This window comes from Plectrocnemia conspersa, unplaced genomic scaffold (genome assembly GCF_051122295.1).
Source record: "Plectrocnemia conspersa isolate PC_06_02 unplaced genomic scaffold, ASM5112229v1 ptg000010l, whole genome shotgun sequence".
NCBI classification, from domain to species: Eukaryota; Metazoa; Arthropoda; class Insecta; order Trichoptera; family Polycentropodidae; genus Plectrocnemia; species Plectrocnemia conspersa.
In genome coordinates, this window is record NW_028277174.1 from 26888054 (window position 1) to 26908155 (window position 20102).

The 20102-nt window shown below is 28.0% G+C and overlaps 1 protein-coding gene across 1 annotated transcript in view; it reads left to right on the forward strand.

Moving 5' to 3' along the window:
• The first annotated feature begins 8060 nt into the window (after positions 1 to 8060).
• Positions 8061 to 20102, forward strand: part of Fbxl7 (F-box and leucine-rich repeat protein 7) — a 98893-nt gene continuing 86851 nt past the window's right edge. Inside the window, exon 1 of the mRNA XM_088195938.1 lies at positions 8061 to 8610. The gene's annotated coding sequence lies outside the window, so the exon portion shown is untranslated. The remainder of the gene's footprint in view (positions 8611 to 20102) is intronic.

Consider the following 20102-nt stretch of genomic DNA (forward strand, 5'->3'; position numbering starts at 1 on the left):
ATATTACAGTGAATGTGTAATACAAGTAAAAATATATTTAGTTTAACATTTCATCTAAATCATATAAAAAAAAATACTGGTAGATATTGTGTGGGCTTATTTATTTATTTACACAGCACATTCTTTGGCGGAACGCGGCGGAACTTACCGTACTGTGGTGCCTCGTCGGTCGATCAGTTTTATATGAAATTATAAATGAACTATTTGATACATTTTAACTGGTCTAGATAATGAAATTATATTTATATTAGTAAAAATATAGCTTCAATAAAAATACACATTCACTGTAAATAAATAACTGTTTTAGTATAATAATTTCCGAATAAATTTTCACCGGTAGATAAAATATATGCTGCTCTAAAATATCAATGTAACGCAATTTACCAGTTGCAAAACGTCCAATTGCTGTTTAAACTCAAACCCAATCTAAACAAATTAATTATAATTATTGTTTAGTTGAAATGCAGAATCACCTAAAAACACGTAAATCTGATGTCCGAGTTCAGACAGTTTGCGCTTATGGCAAAACTCGATCTGTCCTGGTGTCCGTTGGACATGTCTGTGCGTATGTGCTTAGCTAAAACATCTTCAGTAGTGTCTAATTGGAGTTATTTTTTTTTAAATATTGGAATTGATTTTTTAAAATATTTTATTTATCTGTGTGAATAGGAAAAGTCACAGGGGCTAAAAATTATAATTCGAGCTGTAATAATTTTGATCTACTTCCTCTGCTTTATACCAATCCATTTATTATAGTTAACAGTTGTTATATTGTTGAAGACCTTCTGTCAATGTATCGATTTATCGAAGCCAATAGTTGTACATATGACCACTATGAGATTTATAATGAACATATGACCGTTTAGAGAGTGTACGTGCTTTTATTATTATATTTATCGCAAAGGTATGTGAATAATACGATATTGAAGAGATTCATTTTTCTAAGCCAGATTTGCTGTACCTTAGCATTTGAAAACTGCCTTTCAAATGTCTTATCGAAGTTAAATGATAACGCAGTTATTGCTAGGTTATATATTATATATTTTATTTATCGCCATACTTTTATGTTTTCTGCAATTTAATTTATTTCCAAAATTAATTTGTGTTTTATTTATTAAAATTACATAAATAAAGTATAAATAAACTTACTAGAAAATTAAATTTCACACGCTAAGCTATCTGAAAATTATACGTTCTGTAATATTAGATACATTTTAAAAAATGTCTTTTTTTAGGATTGATTTAAAAAAAATAATATTTCCATTATTTAATAAAGTTTATAACAGTTAAAAAAATATTGTTTATTAACTTATGCATGCACGTCCAAAAAATATATTTGTATCGGATTTATTTTGATAAGTAAAAATATAAAATAAACTGCTGTTTTTGGCTAAAAAAATCAAGTGTTATTGTGGTGTAAAATTTAAGACATGTTTGTCTAAAATTCCGGTTGTTTTCTTTGGATTGTCTTTAACAAACGGCATAGAATTTATAGGTAATATAATAACAGATTAATTGCACGACTTAGTGGTAAAACGTACAGTAAACTATTCTGTTATAATCAAAGTGAACTTTAACATTCGATTGAACTTGCCGTACTTTTTTGATCATGGCTCTTCCAGACGCTTTCATTAATTGTTTTATGTTATTGCTTTGTATGAATCATTTGTGATATAAGCTTCTTACGCTCAGACTAGTAATTTTGAAGTTGAGAGTTCGAGCCCCGGCAGCGGCTCTCGAATTTTGATTTATGACAATACGTTATATTAAAAAATGCCCCCAGCTGCAGTGATATATATTGATTATGAATTATCATAATATATTATAATTAATAATAGGTAGTTAGGTTTTAACAAGTTCAATCAAAAAAGTATTTTTTTCTGGTATTTATATTGCAAAAAAATGATTCGCTACAACTTTTTACTGTGATAAATTATGATTGATCTACTTCTGTATTACTTTTTGTTAGAACATGTATATTTTTAATTCGTCATTATTTTTTTTTATAGGACTTCATGCAAAACATTGCTTTGTGCATTATTTGTAAAATAACTTGCTTACAATTTGTGCCACTAAGATGATATAACCTTGCATGTAAAGTTTTGCATCGATTTCAATCTAACAAATTTATAACTTTCATAAGTTCCATATAAATTATTTATTTAAATATTTTGGGCACAACATTATATCGAATGTAGTGATTCCAAAATAAAAACTACTATAAAAAAATCTATACTTTCTAACGAAAAATATAATATATTTTCACTGGTACAAATTTATTTTCAATAAAAAAATAATCTACAATTTTACTACTCAGTATAAGTAAAATTCTATACGTTTACAAAAGGGTGATTTAGTACTTGTTCTTTTACGTGATCAAAGATTCACAAAATTGTAACGTCGCATTGTCCAAAAAACTACTATATTTGAAATAAATTAGGCCAAACACAAACCTTACTGAAACTAATTAAACCAAGACTATGGTTAGTTTTAAAACTTTTATTAGGTTTATTTGATTAACGAAATACGTCCACGCCTCTAAGCCTGTAGTTAGTATTAGAACTTTCATTAGGTCAAGTTGAGTTTGGTTAATTCATGTAGGTTAGGTTTGGGTTTGAATAGCAAATGTACGTTTCGTAACTAGCAAAAAAGTTTCATAGACAATTTGGAGTAGCATATAATTTCACTAGCGCCTATCAGTTAAATTAAATTTTTGCTATTAGAAATATATATTCGCTAGTAAAAATGTATTTGGATTTCACTAGTGCAAATATACTTTCACCAAAAAATAAGCATTCACTGTAACACTGTAACATCGTATGTAAATAAACAATAAGTATGTAAATGTATGTATATATTACTATGTATGGAAAAGTTGAAATCAAATAGTTTTACTAGGACATGCCAGATAAATTTTATTTTCACTGGTAAAAATATATATCTACTAATTAAAAATACCTAATTAAAATTGACACGTTTATAAAAAAATAGATTGGGTGCTTAATAAATTTAGAATTGAATTAATTTGTAGAAAAACAATTGTTAACCTTTTTAGTGCCAAGCGAAATTAGGCGGTGTGTGCTAAGAATGCCAAGCATTTTTTTGATAAATATTTCTAAAAATATTTTTTTTTGTGGGAAGCACTATTAATTAATAAATAACTAGTTGAACAAATATACATATTTATCTATGAAAGTGAGATTAAAAATAGTTTGACTATGTAAATTTTTATTTGAACCAGCCACCATTTAAAAAAAAATTAAGTAATTATAAAATTAGGATAGGGAACATATGGATTTTCGAAGCATTGTTGTTGGAGTTCATTTATAAAATTAAAAAAAAAAACAGAAATTCAGAAAATTAGCACTGCTTTTTTCGTATATTTTTCAACTATTTATTTCTTCATGTTATTATTATCCAACAATCTTCTGTTGATTTCTTCCTCAGTACTTTAAGTGACCTTTCTCATTTTAATTTTCTCTTTCATGGACGGCATGCTTATTGTTACATTAGGATTTTAGAGATGCTTCGGTAGAACATGACCAAAAAAGGTTGAGAAACATCGAGTTAACCTGTCAGTCACAATAGTCTTAATTTGTAATTAGTAAATAAATAAAAATAAATTTAAAAGTATTTATTTGATGCAAATAATTTGTTATGAGCTTGACAAAATATTTTTTGATCACACAATTCATAAGTTGACTAAAATGAATTGATAAAGCATACTGTATACACGCAAGATATAATAAATTTAAATCTCACAATCTCGTCTGCCTCGATCCAACTTTCGCACAATTGAATCTCATTTTAAGGTCTTCATCCACCGCCGCCGCCCGGTCTCCTTTTACCAAGGATTTATCGAGTCCTTGGAGATCTTTCGATCTCAACGATCGACCTTCGCTTCTCGTCGTTCGCGATCCGGAAGTTTCCCAAAGGAAGTTTATTCCCACGCCCACCTCTACCAGTAGCTCAAATCAATTACCAGATTTTTTGCAACGAGCGCGAATCATAATAATTAAAAAATGGCTCAGATTTACGACCCATTTCCATTTTAAAATTATGAGTTACGAGCCTCGCGAACAAACCGTACGGAATGTGTAATCCGGCAGCGGGATCAGATTAGGTTAGGTCACGTCGGCTCACATCTGATCTCGTAACCTTTATTACCATACCGATTTATAACTCGAAACGTATGGTCGTATCGAGTCGAAGGATTGTGGATATGAATATAAAAAATGTATATAAAAGGAATACGATATTTTACTATTATTGTTTCTCAAGTACGTACGCCGTATAATAAAAGTGGAATGTTCGAAAGTATTTTGTATGTTATCTGCCGCAAAAAGCTCCTCTAATATCTCCATCTCGCTTCGACTCACCGCTATGATGCGAGTGCGCGAAAGGGACGGGGGTATTCAGCGCTTGTTGCTCACAGGCATTGTACAAGTTTACCTATACCTGTGGTTCAACGATCAGCTTTCTTCAAGGGAAACACGGAGATGCGAACCATACGATAGCAACTCTTTATTTTTGTTCATAATAATAATATAAAATCAAAAAAAAATTTTTTCTGTTCAGATAATCGTATGTTTATAGTATATGGTAGCAAAATTTTTTGGAAATTTTTATTTCCAGTTCGCTTCTGTCAACTTCCGGTGCTCTCAGTATTTTTCAGTTTCCGTTATATCGATGTCGCGTCGAAGAAAATGTCACTGCGAATGGAGCCAGTTACCATTGTCTATGTCGGTGTCTCTCCGATGTATGAGGGGAAAAAACACAAGTATAGACGGGCACGTCTCCAGCCGGTCGGTACTTCTTCGGCATCTCACCTCTGTGGTGGTGGTACTCTGCGGGCCATACACGCTACGCATTTAATTATATTTAATTTATTTACCTTCGAAATAACGGACATTTATGGAACGTAGTAAAGAAATTTAACCTTTTATGTTATAATATATTTGGCCGATTCAAAATATAAATGAGTTTTACAATTCACATTGCTTGATTTTGTCAAACGTTGTCGTCTAATGTAAGTTTGTTGCCAAACATGCCCATTAAAATTTTTCATAAAATTGCATGTCATTTAATTAAATACTATAAATCTTATTAAAATTAAAATATTAAAAAAGCTGAAATGCCGTCCCTGATTCTAAATCAGAAATTATCGGGTTATACATTAAAAAAATCTAATAAAAACAGTCTTGAACCAATCCCGAATTTTTTTCTTAATATGTATCAATACAGTGAAATCATATCGGAATATATTTTTGCCAGTGAAAATATAATTTATATGGCAGGTTCTAGTAAAATTATATGCTTTAAACAGTTCCATATGGAGTAATATAATATATACATTTACATTCTTATTATTATTTATTTACATGTTTGGGGGTTCTTCTTTGTATACTCACGCAGTAAATCACCATAACCATAATAATTACAAGAATGAACGTGACAGTAGTATGTGGTGTCGATCCATGTACTGTAATGATAATAAAATTAGAATAACATAAAAAAAACATTTTGAACTGAAATACTCCATTGAAAGAGTGTTAGGAAATAATATAGTATCATTACTGATTAAGGCTTTCTGCTGTCAAATAAATTTAGATACTATCTCTAACACATTTCGGTACATTTTTGAATATTTAAACTTGCTCTTCAAGTTTAAGAAACAGGGACTTTATTTGAGGTGTTGGGAGGGAGGGAAGCAGGTAGGTAATTTGGTAAAAAATGCATGTCATTTAATGAAATACTTTGAATCTTAAAAAATTTAATTTCGATTATACACAGATAATAATACTATATGAATAATCGTTAAATATTCATTAATAATATCTCGAATGAAATTTGAAAAAAGACAATTTGTATTCTTAAGTAACACATGTAGTTGTTTCTCTCTTAATACATCTGAGCTCCAAAATCCATTGTCGTTTATGCTCCTTTATTTTGTTTCGAAATGCGAGACAATGGGATGCTTTTTTTCAAAATCAAAAGTGCTTTTACGAATTCATTTATAAATAAAATGTTTATTGGCTGTATCTACAATGATCGAAATTCATAGAATTTGTTCGTTGAACGAGGAGTAAATATTGGAAAGGTCCACCCTTATTTTTATTATTGTTTAACGCCTATCTCAAAACAAGTGTGTGCCGCAATTTTTTGTAAAGTTCGTGTTAAATTTTTGTACTTGTTGTTTCAAAACGCAAAGATTTTATTTTAATTAGAGCAATAAATTCGATCGCGATTATTTAATTTATATGCAAATCCGCACAAAAAAAACCACCGGTACGGATATGATTTTTATGTACGTGTATTAAATTCGTTCCAAAAATAAATTCGAGAAAATAATGCATTTTAAATGTTCCATTGAAATTGCTGAATTAATTCAATCGCAGCTGATCTTAATTTTAGTGACCAAAAAATAACGGCTTTGACCAAAAAGTATGTAAAATAATCTAATAAACATTTTACATTTGCCGCCCTCACTGATCAGTAATTTGCGCATTGTGTTATAAAAGTGATTATTGGTTATTAAAAAAAAATATTTTGTAATTCAAAAATAATTTATAAGTAATAAAATTATTTTTTGCGTAAATTGATTAAATAAATTAATATCGGCAAACATCGAAAAAAAATTACGAATGTATTAGCTTAAAACTATAAATAATTAAAAACCCTACATGGAACCTAAGTATATTTTAATAGCATTTGAAATTTACATAAATAGCATTATACGCAATAAAGTCAAGATAATCATAAAAATAGGTAAAAATTTAATTTCTGCATTTTTACTCAAATGCTAACTTTTATATTTTTAAATCAATTTTGATAATCATTATTTTCTTTGTAATAATTGAGATTAAACATGCAATAAACTAGGATTAAATAATTTGTGTAATTCACAGTACAATCATTTGCGCTGTCCTGGTCTTTCTTCAGACCACGTCGGGAGGTCACCACTTTTGGGCCCGCTCTCTAGGGTAGCGCTGTTGTTGCTCAAACCAGGAACAGTAAAGATTTCAGACGAGCTTTTTGAAAATAATACAACTGTATGTTGTTCTAACTTTATTTATCTTAATCGCTCCATATTTATACTAAATATTTAATACGATACATGTGTATTAATAATAATTACTTACTAATGAGCAACACGTGTAAAATATTAATAACATACAATTTAATGTGTATAAAAAGATGCGAATTTATTTTTGTTACAAATAATATGTAGCTTATTTGATTGTTCCAACAAATTAATTTTTTTCTTAAATTCTGCTAAAAATGATCCAAAATCGTAAATTAATTCATAAATAGTGCCTAAGCTAATTATCTCATTAGAAATTTTATTTAAAAGGTAGATAGAAAATTTAATTACTCTTCATTTGGTATAAAATACTTTGCAATCTGTCAGTTAAAACTGGGTATATTTTTAATTAAGTAAAAATACATTATTTTTAGAATGATAAATATGGATATTAGCAATATCTAGAAAACAGCTCTACTTTCTTAATTTTAGATATTTTTAGATTCGGCACGCGATTTTCAATAATGATGTGGGTTAGAATTTTTTTTATTTATAAAGTAGTGTAATTAAAGAAAAGTAAATTTTAATAATTTTATATAAATATATCTGAAGTCTTTATTCTCTTGCTTAAATTATAAAAGATTTCTGGTTTGTACTGTCAAATTATTATTAAGGAACTCTTTTTTTATGTATTGTATTTTAAAATATAGCAATTGTTAACATGGATATGGCATAAAATTAGTATGTTTTTTAAATTTATTTATCATTATATCAAAAAAAAAAGAATATTATTTATTTTTTATCATTCATTTGTTTGTTATGTACTATACGTGAATGTACTAATTTATAGTCGTACCCCTACAGCAGTACAGAAAAAGTGCAAAAATCTAAAAAATCCAACGGTCCCGTCGAACAACAGGTGTTCTGAGCCCTGGCTCGATTCAGGTAGGCCCGCGCCGCCTTTCGAAACAAGTCGCGTCGTACTGGGGCAGCTTTAGGAATTCTTCTCGGTATCATTGGCGCAAGGCTTCAAGTCAGTCTCGCTGTAGAAACCGCTTCTGCAGCATGCGTGATGGTGTGCCGGTTCCTCCGCCATCTTGTGTGACACGCGATCTATCCCCGAAAAATCTTCTCAATTCAAAGTGTTAGTCTTCCCGTTGCCGCGCGTGTGCTTTCCGTGGCCGCTCCGTCGTCGGTCAGTGGCTCTCGCCCACTCGTCCGGGGCGTGTCATTGTCGGAATGCGACTAGCCGCCGTATATTTTTAATATGTTGTCAAAATTTATAAAGAGCAACCGGCCGGACCGGGTATGATCCGACAGCCTCGTTATCCGGGAGATTCCTCTACGGCCGGCGAGAGACCGGTAAAAAAGAAGAGGCAGTGGTTCGCATTCCGCGGGCGAATGTGTCATGTTTGAACTCTTGCGGTTATGACCGACGATGACCAACTTAACCAAGTTCTTTGTGAAGGTGTACTTATTCTTGTAGGCGAAAAGGCGACTCGGTTTATATAGCGCCGCCGACAACAATAACGCCGATGCGCTTTTGCCTTTTGGAATGCAGTTGATCTTTGACCGGCGAGAATAAGGTGAGCCTGCTCAAAGCTTCCTACTATCTATATATTATACTTGTCAAATTTTTACCTCTCGCCCACGTACTATTTTGAACATCATTACATTTCGGCAAAGATCTTTGATGTATTTATTATGATCTTAATCTCATCATTATTTTTGCTGATAACCAAAATTATTTTACTTATTGATAACGTATGTATTGTTTGTACATATGTAATTGGTGTTAATGTTACAAAATAGAGCCAGTAAAAATATTTTTTTGAACTTTATGAATAATGCAATAGTACCCAGTAATCTTTGAGTTGTTTAGTTGCATTGGAAACATCTTATCAATGTTTGACGTATACCGAATAATGCTTGAAAACTATTTAAACATATTTTTACACTAGAATTTATTATGTCTCTGTAATAAAAAGTCAATTAGAATATAATTCGAATCTTTAATCTTCTACTTTTAATATCTATCTATATCAAAAAAATTGAAAAGGTGCAAAAAATTATGCTACATGAAAATTTAAAATAAAATCAATTAATTGGTTTATTTAATTATATATCAATTTTATTTATATATATTTCAGTTTTTAAAAAATCCTGAATTATCAATATCTAGATCTATTTAACTTATAAATATTGATTTACTTTAATCAGTTGATTATTGGTAAGAAATATCAAGATTTTTGTGATTTTTAACTGCTCAAGTATCTGCTCAAAGAGTTGCTCTCTATTTTTTTTAAATAAGCTGCTTATCAATAAGATATATTTTTTATATAAAGACTGCATTTATTATCATTTTTGTTAATTTTGAGAAATACTTCATTAGCATATAAAAATTGTAATATTGTAACCTTTATATAAAAATAATAAATAAATAAAATAATGACATAAGGTATTAGGTACAAAAAATCCATATTTTTAATATAGACATTTTAAATAATACATGACTAAGATAACAGTTTTATATTTTAAGCTAAATGCTGTTTTTAACTCAGTGACATTGGTTTTATATTATTATAAAATATTTGTTTTAAAAAAAAAAATATGTTTTATTTACTATAAATCATACTGATTAATATATCGTATTATTGTCATAAATATAAGATATGCAGCTAGTGTTTAGATGTAGTATTTTTAAAATTTAGATTTTTATGATTTGATAAACTACATAAAAAAATATTTTTGTAATTGTTTATAATATACATAGATGCATTTTAAGTTCTTAATTAAATGAAATTTATAAAAATGTTTAATTTTTTTTACAATTATGTGTTTGTTATTGTAGTGATATGTTGTCAAAATTAAATTGCTACTATTTTTTATATTACAACATATCACTACAATAACAAACACATTTAACATTTTTATAGCAAACTTTATACAATAAACTTTATTTTTTCAAACTATGTTTAATAAATATCACATAATTAAGAACCAAAAACGCATATTGTATATTAAAAGCAATTACAAAAATATTTTATGCTACTTTTTTTAAAGCTTAGGTTTGTTTTTATGTCAAAACCCTCATTTTTAACACCTTTCCTTCATATATATATTTATACTACTGCTGTGTTTAAGGTGTTATTTTAAATTAAATTTATTTCAATTTTAATCTGAATATATGTAACGCGTTTATCGATGCGCATGTTCAAAGTTCAACGATCGAAGAATCACGATGTGGTCGAAAAAAGTGATAAAATGAGCGATTCAACGGTTGATTGGATTTTTGAAGCACATATTGAGGTTATGCCGTATAATGTTACGTTTAATATTTTAATATTTAAAATACCGTTTCTTTGACCACGTGAGGTTAACTTTGGTTTGTTTATCGTAGGAACGTAAGAAGATTTTCTATAATATTTAATGGTAGCATATACTTGACGTATTTTAATATCTAATAAAAATACTATACATATTTTAAATACAAATTTTATCTTTGATTTGTTTATAAAACAAAATATTGACAGAAATATAGCAAAATAATATTTAAAAAAAAATATATCTCTTATAAAGAACATGTTTTTAATACAAAATACATTGTATAATCAATTTAAACAAAATAGACTCAATTTTAAATTAAAAAAAGGCAATAGATTCCATTAGAAAATTAGGTGGTGAGTTAGTTAAAGATGTCATAATTTAAAAATAATGTTTTTGAGATTTATTTAATATAAAATCAAAGACTTATGGGTATGTGTATGTAGCCATAATACAACATATTATTATTATTATTATATATATTTATGTATATATTAATCAATTAAAATTAAATATGGTAATATGAATGATCTAATAATATTTACGATGGCAGGTATTAAATATTTTATATAGATATTATTAATTTCATCTAATTTTTCAATAGAATTTCTTTTGGAATTCCATGAATGCCTATTCGTTACATTTTTCACATTCCAAATGCAGATCACGAGGTTATATTGCATATCTTAATTGGCTATTGTATGGAGATAAGCTCAGCGAAGCACAACTTTGTATTGTATATCTATATCCAAACACACCACAATAAATGCGCACACAATCAAAACACGAAAACGGTCAACCGATTACCTATTTTATTCGAGTTTGTATCAAATCTAATACACGTGCATTATAGGCACAGATGATAAATTGCATATTTAACTCACGATCTCATGCCAATATAAATCTCGAATGCGGTTTAAGTGCGCTCGTGAGTCACTTTTACAGCAGATTTCTACATTGAGAAATGTTGATCGAGCGCTTTCATGTCTACTAAACATGCTTATATTTGTATTATGTATTTTTTAATGACGTTAATTGCTACGCATTAACCACTGTTTTCATTGAGCTTTTCTCATTAGAAGCGTCGTTTAAATATATATTGTTCAAAAATTAAAGCCATTCACAATCTATTTTTTTAAATAAAATTTAGAGAATTTTATTGAATTTTATTTATATCCATATGTGCTTTAAAATAACGTTAACTAAGTGCATTTTATCCAACCCTAAAAGACACATTTTTTTGATGCATAAAAAGGGCTTTAAATTCTTTTTTATGGTTTATAGAATATATTTTCATATTTATATGGCTAAATAAATCGAATTTATTTTTTGTGTAGCATCAACGGTTGTTATTTTTATTATTGATTTTATTTATTAATTAAAATGGTGCTATGACCTTTAAATAATATCTTAATTATAGAGATTATTTAAATATATTTATTTTTTCCAAAAATATTTTTTTAAGCATTAACTGAATATGTGATATTTATTTTTCGTGTTACTATTTTAATAAACGGCTATCGTGCTCATTATAATAGTGCTATGACCTTGAAATAATTCATTTATGGAGATGCTTAAAATTAACTTTATTGTGATTTATTTGTTTTTTAATGAATATTTATCAGCATAATGATTTTTAGATACTAATTTTGTTGTTGTACTTTTGTGCTCAAAACAATGATACTATGACCTTGAAATAATACATTTATGCTTAAATTTTTTTTTAATATTTTTTTGATCTCAATAAATATTTTTGAAAATGTGTGTTATTATAAAATCGATGGTTTTTATATAGCAAATTTTTGTAGTACTATTACTCAAAAGGCTTTCGTGCTCATTACTTTAGTGCCTTGAAACTTTAAATTTATAGAGATGCTTTTAATTACATTTATTTTGATTTTTTTTATTATTTATTATATAAAATATTCGTTATTACAAAAAATAATAAAATGTTTTCTATGGTGAAATTAAATAGGATACTTTTTATTTTGCACATTAGTACATGTATATTTACTTGGTTAGTATTTTATAAAAAATATAGTATAATCGCCGGATTAGATAAGTGATCTGTACATCTGGTACATTTTACACCTTGTTTCGATTAAAAGTGTTTTTGTTATAATAAACTTTCCGAAACACAACGATTACATTAATATTGTACGTTGTAATATAAAGTGCACACAAGTTATTCTCCTGAGATTGTCGAAAGACAATTTCGGCGAAACGTCGAGCGAAAACCCCTAAATAAATACCGAGAAAAATTCGTATAAAAATAATAATTAAATAATCAGTATTTATATAAATATTCAGTTAGTATATATTTAAAAATGGGTTATAATTTTATTTACATAATCGAGGTTGTTGTTTTTTAATGTAAAATATTTATTAAAAAAAATTGATTTAGGTTTTTATTTATTTTTATAACTTTTACCAATACGTAGTTATGTTGAGTTCTGATTGTGTTATTATTTTTTTAATTCCATTGATGAAAATATTTTTTTAAATGTAATTACAAAATAAATTTGATGGAAAGAAAATAAAGCAAAAATATAACTTTTTTTATATATAGTGGTTTATAAATAAACCTACCAAATATAAATAAAAAACTAATATTATAATTCTATATTTATAAATACTATTCATAAATATTTAAAAATACTATGTATGTACAGACTGTTTAATGTAAATACTGAATACGTACTTAAAAATATTAGATAAAGGATTAATTTAAGTATTTAATAATTTAATATAAACCATATAACATATTTTTTTATAAATAAAATTGATATGTTTTATTTTTCTGTAGTTTGTCGCGTTTTATATTTGATCTTTTAAATTTTACACATTTAAACGTAGGAGTACTACATTATTGTACAACTCAAATTGTTCCTAAAGTAATTGATTCGCGTTTTATTTTCTTGTAAGTCAATTTTATGAGTAATAAAATTTATTGTGATGCATGTTCGGGATTAAAGGGCTTCATTGTGAAACACCGAGGATAACTCGATTGTCATAAAAATTTATAACTGTTTTTTCTTCGTTTTAATTTATTCGAATGAAATTCTCGAGTAAAATATAATATAACGCATATTCTTGAGTGAAAAACCAATATTGGAAATTGTTAAATAAATAACGCATTGCTGCATATTTTGTTAGACACACATATACTATTTTGTCGCCTCTAAGAAGCAATAAATAATAAATTTTATAGTGTATTTTATACGCTTGGTTTTTATAGTGCGGATTAAAACCACAGAAATGCCGCGGTTTTATGTCGTTTGAATAAATTACATAAAAATAATAATCGTAAAGCAATTCTATTAGGAAAACCGTGAAAACTGTTACGGCGAGCTTTTGAAGCTTTTAAACGCGTATTGCGTATTGTCATTTTGATTCGAGAAAGTTGATTTTGATTTATTACAGCAGAATGGAATTGTTCGAACGGATCGTATCGCAGTATGAATTATTTATTATTGAACATATTCAGTGCAAGGAAAGGCTGTTTTCCGTAGAAATTTCATTCGTATATGGTATTCTTTATTCGTCTGACGGTTCATGATCGTCATTTAAAGAAACGACCATATGGTTATGAATGTATTATTTTACTTTCACAAATCCAAAGATACAGTCGATAGAGTTTTTTTTATGGTATGAAAAAAATGGCTAATGTGAAATAAGAATAAAAACATTTTGTAGCGTTTTTATATTTACAATCGCATACGCATATAATAATCTGGAATTGAAGCATATTCGGCGAAAATGTGACACGCCCAATAAAATATACATTTCAATATAAATATTAATGTAAATCGTTGGTAGTAAAGTAACGAATTTTATTGTTCGGCTCGAATTTTTGCTGGTCATAATAACCGGGAAAGGAAATAATAAACGAGAAAAATAAAAGTTAAATTTACCCTCAGAGAATAAATTAAAAATATATATTTAATATATATGCTATGTGTATGTTATATTATATAATTGAATAATTATTTATCCTGTATTTACTTTCAAACGCAAATATTTTATTGTGTAATAATTACGCCATTAAAGTGAATCTAAATGTTTATAGTCCTGATTAATTATACAGTACGCTAAATATTATTTTATAATATAATCTTTAAAGCAATCTGTAGCGATTAAAAGTGAGTAATATTAATTTAATTCAATTGACTTAGCAAATTGTAATTATTGTTCGAAAATTCGTATAATTAAAATTAATAAGATAGTAAGTTTAATTGTACTTATCTGCAAAAAAACATCTCGCATATATATATTTAATAGCACTAATATTTTATATCCTGTGGCTATATTTATAAACTTTCTGAGCTATTTCATATAAAATTGTAGTTTTGACACTATTATTAAATTTCGATATATTTGGTTCTTAAAAAAAATCTCCATAGGAGATCAAAGTATGCGAATAGATATCGACGCGCGAGTATCACGCAAACCCCAATGCTCTTTTTTTTATTTGATTCATTTTCCAACAGTAAAATTGTCGTTATGCAACGTAAAAACATAAAATAAAACATATAAATGAAACGCTTTGGAGTGCGCCGAGTTGTTTATCTCTCCACAACGCAGAGAGGTCTGAACAACTAAAGCAAAAAATCCGTTGAAGAGTAACCGAGTACCAGCTGATTGAAGGTTAGGGACCTCAGGGTCAGGCGAGAAAATAAATGCCTTCTTGCACACAAAAATAAATGACGGAATATTTTCTACTCTAGTCGCGTGTATCCACACGGTAGCGCTTTAATTATTAAAAGCAAAAAAAAACGCCCGAGTCCAATAAATACAAAAAATATGAATACTTAATTTTATTTATAATACATATAACCGTTTTTATAATTAGTAAATTATTCATTTGTTTATAATTATAGCAATTAAATTAACAGTTTAGTTAAATGTGAGCATATAGTAATCGAAAGCGAGTGTTAAGAATAAAAGCAAGATGACGACAATGAATCAAATAATTAAGTTTAACCCTTTTAGTAGTGAGTTAATCTCTACACATATGTTAATTTGTTAGTATACATCTGGGAGTGAGTGATTTTACGTATTCTTTCCTTAATTATTTTTATTGTTATTTATAGTAAATAACATAAAAAAAGGAGATTTTTAACGTTTTATTGCTTTTAATTATTTTACTACATTTTTTGTGTTCCATTATTAATTTTATATATTTATTGTATATTGTTTGGTTTTTGTGAAACTTTTTTCAATCAATACTGAGGCTTTCAATATTTTTTATAAACTATTTTTGTTATGGTGATTGATTTCGTACTACTTAGTTTATTGATATTATTTTTATAGAAATCATTTCCTTTGAATCAAATTAAAAAAAATATTATATTGTTTTTTATTTATTATTTCTTCAGAAATATATGTAAATATATAACTATCTTTACCACCGTACATGTACGGCGATACTCCTCAAATAGTTAAAAAGGCTTTATGTTATTTTTGTGAATGTTTACCAAAAATTCATTAATCAAAGAAATTTCTTAAAAAAATTAGAATATCTCATACATTTATTTAGTATAAATGGGACTTAATTTTTTAATAAATATAATTAATTCATATCTTAAAGGAGGAGAAGTAGGAAACAATTTTTATTGAAAAAAAAACTAGATTTATTTACTTATTATCGTACATACAAATAATTATTTATTAATATTTAATCAAATTTATGTAGTAATATATTTTTACGGAATATGGAAGAACTGCTACATTATCAAATTTATACAGTAATAATCTTTTACTCAATGTATAGCAAATCATTTCTAATCAGCACCTAATATTTTTTATTTTATAATATTAGATAATATGCAGTTTTTTAGCACACATATAAAATAAAATATGTATTATTGGTATGTGTTGCTTATTATTAAAAAATAATTAGTCAGAAGGCTGAAAAAAAATTTACATTTATTGTATTTGCATCATTCTATTTCACAATATTTTAGAAATAATTTAAAGTATATAAAAAAAGGAGTAAATAGTATATTGAAAGTAGAAAAAATCATTGTTTTTAGTTTCAATGTAATGAACATTATTTTAATCAGTGAAAATATATGAAACAGTAGTAAAAATAGTAGAAATAACAATAAAAAAGACAATATATTTGTTTATGATTATTGCAAAAAAAATTGTAAGCTATATATATATATATACTAATTTTTTGATCAAATAATGAATCATATAATATCTTAGTTAATGATAAAATACGTTTTATATTTAACTTTCAAAAGAAAAAAATCAGTAAAGTGGGATTATTAAATTGCACATCTTATAAAAATATGATGAATTTGCTATTATATGTTTTGTCAATTTTCCATAAATTTGCAACTTTTTCATAAAAAAGCTTGTATTACTTAAGAGAAAGTTAATTATTATAATAGTTAAATAATCCTTTCATGGTATCAAAATGCATATATTATTGCATTCGTAACAAATGCTCAAAAACACAAATCTAGGTGTATTAATTCAGAAAAGTTTTATAAAATCGATGAACAAAGCTCATAAATTTTACTCCCAAATATTTAAGAACTGCTATTTCATTATTTTATTTATAAAATATGCATTTTAATAAAATTGTCATCAGTTATTTAAATAAGTACACAGAATTTAATTTTAAATATTTAGCAAATAAATTCAGTAAAGTTTAAAAACATTATTAAGTAGCTGTCTAATTTCATGAATAGATGTTTTTTTATATAGTGAATAATGTATAACATAACGCTAAAATAAATGTTATATTTTTTTATTAAATAGAAATATTTTGTTGCAACATGATAGGGGTTAGTCCGATGCGTTACAATGGGGTAAAAAAAATAAAAAAAGTACATAGTAAGTGGTGACATACCAGACTGAAATCAATATCTGTAAATTATTGCTATTTTATTAACTCATATTATAATTTTTATAATCATTGGGTGTCACTTTGCACGATTTTTTTACGACATACATAGGTGAGATAAGGAAAATAGTATCTGTAATGATTGATCGGAATTGTAATTATATAATATTCAATAATTCCGATAAAGTTTAAAAACACTAGGGTTTATATAGGATTCGAAATCAGGTCTTTCAGGTTTTATCCCTCGATCAATCATGCTGTTTATTTAATTGTATACTATGTGGAAATGTAAATAAATCTCACAATATATATATCAAATGACAGCGTTTGGTTATAAAATCGTTTTTTAATTAAATTAGGTATTATTTAATTGTTTTGTTAAGCAATAATATATTTCTTGAACATCGTCTTTCACTTGGCAAAAAACATAAACGTCGGCTTAAAAATTATCGTTGCATAGTATTGCTTTAATTAATTTAATAATGCGTAACGCTTTTTCTCCTTTAAAAGCTTTTTGTTTAACCAAGATTTACAGTCACTAATGAGCCTTCCGGGAAAGTTGATCCAGCATCCGTTCGGTAGCTGTACCACTTTCGCGAACGGCTCTCGCAATCTCATATTGGAAGGTCGCGATTCATTCGACGAGCTGCATAGCGGTCTTTATATCGCGTATTGTTTATGTTATAAAGTTTACTTGCACTCCCCACAGTTTCATAATCATACGCATAAGTACATGATACAATAAAACTTTTGCAATAATGGAGGTCGATTACGCTTTCAATCGACTCAGGTATTGTTATCTTTAAACATCCCAATATATTTTTTAATAATAATCTGGGTCGGACAAAAAATCAATCATTCACTTACAAGCAGATATTGTTGAATAGCACACTTCATATTTTCAATAACTCCCATTCATCTTACGAGCTAAAAACAATGAGTCTTCTATGAGCATTCTAATTGATCTGGCTCGAGGCTCTGACACTATGATCTTTGGGAGACGTTCCCATCACGAAGCAAACTGGGCTAAACTTGGACGTTGAAGAACTCTTTTCCGTAGGCGTTCTTTCTTTGTTGTTATAGCAGGGAAAAAACTATATAGTTGATTCCGCAAATCGAAGAGGCGTAATACCGAAAAAAGTACACGAGCAACTCGCCCATACATCACTCAGATATATCTTAATAGTTTTCGTCTGAATTGTAAGCAATATGCAATATTTTGATAAGTAATAATATTAGGTTTTACTATTATGGTAAACATAAATAGACTAAGCCTGAAATATGTAAATTTAAGTACAATATTAATATACAGTACTATCCAAAATTTACCTTTTTATTATTATTATGAATTTTTATGTAATAACACCACTTTAATGGGAATAGCATCATTTTGTCAATGATTAGTGAAAGCTATTCAAAATTACTATATTAAGTTGTTAGTGTCACTCTCTTCTGCATTTAAAATTCTCTAAAGTTTCTGATGCTGCTTTTATTTTTAAAATTTATTAATGAGTTGTCCAAGTATATGTAATAAAAGTTGCAGATGGCCAGGTTTTTCAGAATTTTAGCAGTTATGATTACGTGTTTGCAAATATTTTTTATTTTGAATAATAGCATATTCGAATATATTTGTCATGTTATAAGGAATCGAAAAATTTAGTGGACTATAAATAAAGCTTGCACTACACTCTCTGGAAGTTGTCCGAACCGAAGTTACAACTGAAGTCGGCCGAAACCTATGACTTCGAGTAAGCGACCACACTGTCGCAAATTTCATATGCCGTCCGGACGGCAGCTTCTCTCACGTACAGCCGGCTTATTTGCGCGTGATCGAAAAATGTGTCAAATAATCGCAATTTTTAAATTGTCATATTATTAAAATTACGCTACTGATAATTATAAAAGTTTGTGTGGGCACACACCAATACAATATCAATGAATACTTTTCGGTCGTAAATATTCAATTTACGTAAATGATACTTCAGAATACGAACATCTGTGACTATCCTAGAATTTGTCGCCATCGATTCTAAATAATAATTCGTTATGGTGTGACGTTAATAAAACCGATCTAGGAAAATACATAAGGATATTCGAAACGATTTTTTTAACAAAATCAAGTACCACTAATTATTTAATTTTATATGAAAAAAATATATAAAACGATATCTGTTAAAAGAATATACTATCAAAAATATAATTAATCCTTTTTGGTGCCCTAAAATATTTAAAGAAGTCAGTAAGAGTCTGCTGAAGCCCCCGATAAGCATGTGGTATTATAACTTGACTATGTGACCACGATGTAGCGCTCGACATGGGTGTTGACCATAGGACGCCTACGCGCATACTGAAATTGAAATAATTTTAGCCGTCCAGATCGGGCAAATACCACATAGTGCAGCGATCGTGAAGAACGCCTACGCCCATATTGAAATTGCACCGAGTTACTCGTTTTATCTCTGTTTGTGAAACACCATATCATTATCTCTCTCATTCTCGTCACTTAACACGCGAGAGAGCGAAAGGGGAAGTATCTCACCGCTCGCGCTCGACTTCGATCCCTTTGACTCCGGTCCTTTTACCGACAATGTTCGGAAGCGCTTGAAGCTGGCCAAGTCGACTGAATTACCCCCACTTTACCTCCCGTTCTCGGTAACCTCGGACAACTTCCGAGAGATTTTAGAGCGGGCAGAACCGAACTCGACCGAAGTAACCCACTATATTCTCTGTCCTTGGCCAACCTTGGCCAATTTCCAGAGAGTATAGTGCAGGCATTAGGGTAAATATAAATTAAAAATTAATTTATTTTAATAATTGCTGCTACCGAAATGGTTATAACTAGATATGTTAAATCAAAAATATTAAATTAAAAAAATACCTTAGAAAGTCTTTATT